This window comes from Rhinoraja longicauda, chromosome 19 (assembly GCF_053455715.1).
Source record: "Rhinoraja longicauda isolate Sanriku21f chromosome 19, sRhiLon1.1, whole genome shotgun sequence".
NCBI lineage: Eukaryota > Metazoa > Chordata > Chondrichthyes > Rajiformes > Arhynchobatidae > Rhinoraja > Rhinoraja longicauda.
In genome coordinates, this window is record NC_135971.1 from 18,717,326 (window position 1) to 18,723,325 (window position 6,000).

The 6,000-nt window shown below is 48.2% G+C and overlaps 1 protein-coding gene across 1 annotated transcript in view; it reads right to left on the reverse strand.

Moving 5' to 3' along the window:
* LOC144603169 (zinc-binding protein A33-like) overlaps positions 1-2,349 on the reverse strand; it is a 30,619-nt gene extending 28,270 nt beyond the window's left edge. The window contains exon 1 of the mRNA XM_078416336.1: positions 2,249-2,349. The gene's annotated coding sequence lies outside the window, so the exon portion shown is untranslated. The remainder of the gene's footprint in view (positions 1-2,248) is intronic.
* Between the last annotated feature and the right edge of the window lie 3,651 nt (positions 2,350-6,000).

The window sequence follows — 6,000 nt, forward strand, 5'->3', positions numbered from 1 at the left end:
TGTTTGATTGGGCCGAATGGTCTGTTTGTGTGTAGGAAGGAACTGCAAATGCTGGTTTAAACCAAACATGGACACAAATTGCTGGAGTAACACAGCGGGACAGGCGGCATCTCCGGATGGAAGGAATGGGTGTTGTTTTGGGTCGAGACCCCTCTTTAGATGTCTGTTTTGTGTCAAGTCAAGTCAAGTCAAGTCAATTTTATTTGTATAGCACATTTAAAAACAACCCACGTTGACCAAAGTGCTGTACATCAGTTCAGGTACTAAGAAACGAACATACAGTGGCACACAAACATAACAGCACATACATAAACAGTTCACAGCACCCCCTCAGAGGGCCTCAAACGCTCGGGAGTAGAAATAGGTTCTTAAAGGACTTAAAGGAGTCGATGGAGGGGGCAGTTCTGATGGGGAGAGGGATGCTGTTCCACAGTCTCGGATTGTGTCCAATTGTGTCTTTGAATCCAATGAATAATTCAAACAAAATCCACAACAATATTTAAAAGAACATTAAAATTGTCATTGAAATGGCTGCAATATTAGAAACAGAATCTGCAGTTTATATGAATAAACTAATTTAAAATATACATTCCTGCTGTAATGTAGTTACATTCCTAGCAAACTTGTGTTAATAGAAAAATCACACGATTAAAAACTGGAAGGGGCGATTTGGGACCACAGTTTGGGGCTGGCACGAACAGTTACAATGCCCCTGCAGGATTTGCAGAATAAAAGTCTCACTTTTTTGCACAGTCTTCTTTCTTGTAGAATGTTGTGTGTCATTCATGTATAAATGTCGTTAAACTGGCAAGATTACAGAGAAGTTTCAGAAAGATGGTGCCAGGACTTGAGAGCCTGAGCAATAGGGAGAGGTTGAACAGGCTCGGACTTTATTCCTTGGAGCGCAGGAGGATGAGGTGTCACCTTATGATGATGTATACGATCCTGAGGGGAATAGCTAGGGTAGAGGCACAGAGTCCTTTACTCAGATTCGGGGAATCAAGAACCAGAGGACATAGATTTAAGGTGAGACTGGGGAAAGATTTCACAGGAACGTGAGGGGTCACTTTTTTTTATACAAAGGGTGGTAGGTACATGGAATGAGCTGTCTTCCTATTGAGGGAGTGCAGCGCATGTTCACGAGGTTAATTCCCGGGATGGCGGGACTGTCATATGATGAAAGAATGGAGCTGCAGGGCTGGTATTCACTGGGATTTAGAAGGATGAGCGGGGGTCTTCATATCATATCATATCATATATATACAGCGCGGAAACAGGCCTTTTCGGCCCACCAAGTCTGCGCCGCCCAGCAATCCCCCCACATTAACACTATCCTACACACTAGGGACAATTTTTTACATTTACCCAGTCAAATTAACCTACATACCCGTACGTCTTTGGAGTGTGGGAAGAAACCGAAGATCTCGGAGAAAACCCATGCAGGTCACGGGAAGAACGTACAAACTCCTTACAGTGCAGCATCCGTAGTCAGGATCGAACCTGAGTCTCCGGAGCTGCATTCGCTGTAAAGCAGCAACTCTACCGCTGCGCCACCGTGCCTTATAGAAACACATAAAATTATGAAGGGATTGGACACGCTGGATGCAGGAAACATGTTCCCGGTGTTGGGGCAGTCCAGAACCAGGGGTCAGTTTAAGAATAAGGGGTCGGCCATTTAGAACTGAGATCAGGAAAAACCTTTTTCACCCAGAGAGTTGTGAATCTGTGGATTCACCGGATATGTTCAAGAGAGAGTTAGATAGAGCTCTAGGGTCCAGTGGAACCAAGGGATATGGGGAGAAGGCAGGAACAGGGCACTGATTGTGGATGATCAGCCATGACCACATTGAATGGCGGTCCTGGCTCGAAGGGCCGAATGGCCTCCTCCTGCAGCTATTGTCTATTTATCAATGTATCCCATCTTGTCCCCCTCCCCTCAACCTCTCCTCTTCTGCCTGCCCTCCTTTCCCACCCCTCCTCCCTCCTCCCTTCCCGACCCTCAGCCACCCCCCTTCCCTTCCCTTCCCCATCCGCTCCGTCCCCTTTCCCTTCCCCTCCCACCCCTCACCCCCCCTCCTCATTTTCCCCGTCACTTCTCCTCCACAAACACCTCCCCCCCCCCACAACCCGCCCTTCCCCTTTTTCCTCCCTCTTCCCTGTCCAGGTTGGGACCAGGCCGCGTCTCCATGGAGACGGGCCCCGCGGTTGCCTCCCCTCTCCCCCCACCTCCGGTCCCATGGTTACTCACCCCCTCTCCCCCCTTCCTGCTCCAGCGCTGGCCCGCCCGCGCGCCCAACCACACGTCACTGGCCGGCGCCGCAATTCCGCCCCGTCGCCCCCGACACGTGACACCAGATCGCTATTCACCCGCCCCGACACGTGACACCAGACCCCATTCCCGCCCCCGGCACGTGACACCAGACCCCATTCCCGCCCCCGGCACGTGACACCAGACTTCATTCTCCCGCCCCGATAAGTGACACCAGACCCTTCACCCGACACCAGACCCCATTCCCCGCCCCCGACACGTGACACCAGATCTCCATTCGTCCGCCCCGACACGTGACACCAGATCCCAATTATGCCGCCCCCGACACGTGACGCCAGATCCCATTCAACCCGCCCCCGACAAACGTGACAGCAATCTCCGTCCACAGACCTTTTCCCCACGGCACATGACAGCAGAGTGACATAACTCAGGGCGCTCCCATTGTCTCGCCCTCCGCACGTGACAAAGTCCCCCGCTCCCCCGCTCCCCCAGCCTCATCCCGGCTTCAAAGATTGGCAACTCTTTGAAGCTTTGGTCATGGGGATGAACATAAGTTACAGAAGTAAAGTTCCAGGAAGTTATCCACAGTGCCATTCAACAAAACAGTTGTGTTTATTTCTAAATCATTCTGTTCAGTGAAAAGGGATAGACAAACAGCCGTGTTTAAACGTGTTAATTCATTAAAAATTCTCCTGGGAGCCCTTGACTTGGTCACCCAACCTACGCCTGGACTGACAGTGGGAGCTTCACATGTTTCAGTGTCCCATCTGCAAAGACCACAGCACTCACTTTGTCGAACTCACTGGTGAGGCTGCACTCGAGAATATTATGTTCAAAAGGACACAAAGTGCTGGAGTAACTCAGCGGGTCACAAGTGATAGGAGCAGAATTAGGACATTCCGCCCATTGTCTACTCCGCCATTCAATCATGGCTGATCTATCTCTCCCTCCTAACCCCATTCTCCTGCCTTCTCCCCATAACCTCCGATACCCGATATAATCAAGAATCTAACTATTTCTGCCATAAAAACATCCACTGATGGCCTCCACAGCCATCTGTGGCAAAGAATTCCACAGACTCACTGCCCTCTGGCAAAATGAAAATCCTGCTCATCTCCTTCCTAAAAGGACATTCTTCAATTCTGAGGCTATGACCTTCTTCTAAGAGAAAAAGATTAGTTAAAACAAATGTAGGTTCCTTGCAGTCAGAAACAGGTGAATTGATCATGGGGAACAAGGACATGGCAGACCAATTGAATAACTGCTTTGGTTCTGTCTTCACTAAGGAAGACATAAATAATCTGCCGGAAATAGCAGGGGACCGGGGGTCAAATGAGATGGAGGAACTGAGTGAAATCCAGGTTAGTCGGGAAGTGGTGTTAGGTAAATTGAATGGATTAAAGGCCGATAAATCCCCAGGGCCAGATAGGCTGCATCCCAGAGTGCTTAAGGAGGTAGCCCCAGAAATAGTGGATGCATTAGTGATAATTTTTCAAAACTCTTTGGATTCTGGAGTAGTTCCTGAGGATTGGAGGGTAGCTAATGTAACCCCACTTTTCAAAAAGGGAGGGAGAGAGAAAACGGAGAATTACAGACCAGTTAGTCTAACATCGGCAGTGGGAAAAATGCTAGAATCAGTTATTAAAGATGGGATAGCAGCACATTTGGAAAGTGGTGAAATCATTTGGACAAAGTCAGCATGGATTTATGAAAGGTAAATCATGTCTGACGAAACATTCGAGGATGTAGAGTGGATAAGGGAGAACCAGTGGATGTGTTATATCTGGACTTCCAGAAGGCTTTCGACAAGGTCCCACATAAGAGATTAGTGTGCAAACTTAAAGCACACGGTATTGTGGGTTCAGTATTGATGTGGATAGAGAACTGGCTGGCAGACAGGAAACAAAGAGTAGGAATAAACGGGTCCTTTTCAGAATGGCAGGCAGTGACTAGTGGGGTACCGCAAGGCTCAGTGCTGGGACCCCAGCTATTTACAATATATATTAATGATTTGGACGAGGGAATTGAATGCAACATCTCCAAGTTTGCGGATGACACGAAGCTGGGGGGCAGTGTTAGCTGTGAGGAGGATGCTAGGAGGCTGCAACGTGACTTGGATAGGTTAGGTGCATGGGCAAAGGCATGGCAGATGAAGTATAATGTGGATAAATGTGAGGTTATCCACTTTGGTGGCAAGAACAGGAAAGCAGACTATTATCTGAATGGTGGCCGATTAGGAGAAGGGGAGATGCAACGAGACCTGGGTGTCGTGGTACACCAGTCATTGAAAGTAGGCATGCAGGTGCAGCAGGCAGTGAAGAAAGCGAATGGTATGTTGCCATTCATAGCCAGGGGATTTGAGTATAGGAGCAGGGAGGTTCTGCTGCAGTTGTACAGGGCATTGGTGAGACCACACCTGGAGTATTGCGTACAGTTTTGGTCTCCTAATCTGAGGAAAGACATTCTTGCCATAGAGGAAGTACAGAGAAGGTTCACCAGATTGATTCCTGGGATGGCAGGACTTTCATATGAAGAAAGACTGGATAGACTCGGCTTGTACTCGCTGGAATTTAGAAGATTGAGGGGGGATCTTATAGAAACGTACAAAATTCTTAAGGGGTTGGACACGCTAGATGCAGGAAGATTGTTCCCGATGTTGGGGAAGTCCAGAACGAGGGGTCACAGTTTAAGGATAAGGGGGAAGTCTTTTAGGACCGAGATGAGAAAGTTGTTTTTCACACAGAGTGGTGAATCTGTGGAATTCTCTGCCACAGAAGGTAGTTAAGGCCAGTTCATTGGCTATATTTAAGAGGGAGTTAGATGTGGCCCTTGTGGCTAAAGGAATCAGGGGGTATGGAGAGAAGGCAGGTAAGGGATACTGAGTTGGATGATCAGCCATGATCATATTGAATAGCGGTTCAGGCTCGAAGGGCCGAATGGCCTACTCCTGCACCTATTTTCTATGTTTCTAGACCTAGATTATCCCACTGGTGGAAACATCATCTCCACTATATCCAAGCCTTTCATTATTTAGTACATTTTGATGAGGTCCCCCTGCATTCTTCTAAACTCCAGCGAGCACAGGCCAGTGCAGTCAAACGCTCATCAGGCAGCATCTCTGGAGAACATGGATAGGCGACGTTTCGGACTCAATCTATGTTCTCTGGTGATGCTGCCTATTCAATTATTCAAATATTCATTACACCAAGTCAAGCCTGATGCACCAATTAAGTCATAGTGTGGAAACGGGCCCAACACAACCAACATGCCCTGTCTACACTAGTCCTACCTGCCCCAAATTTGGCCCACGACCCTCTAAACCTTTCCTATCCATGTTCCTGTCCCAGTGTCTTTTAAACATTAGATATACAGAGTCAGGGTTCAATCCTGACAACGGGTGCCGTCTGCACAGAGTTTATACGTTCTCCGTGTGATCGCATGGGTTTCCTCCAGGTGATCTGGTTTCCATCCACATTTCAAAGGCGTGCAGGTTGGTAGGTTAATTGGCTCCGTTAAGAATTTTAAAACGTCCCCATTGTGTATGATAGTGTTGATGGTAATGGTCATAATGTTGATGGTCGGCACGGAATCGGTGGGCTGAAGGGCCTGTTTCCGATCTGCACCTCTGAAATGAACTAAACCATACGAAACTAAGTCCATCCAATGGAGCGGATGTCACTGGAGTTTAACAATTCACCTGAACGTCAGCATCTCATTCCCCCAGCACCCAA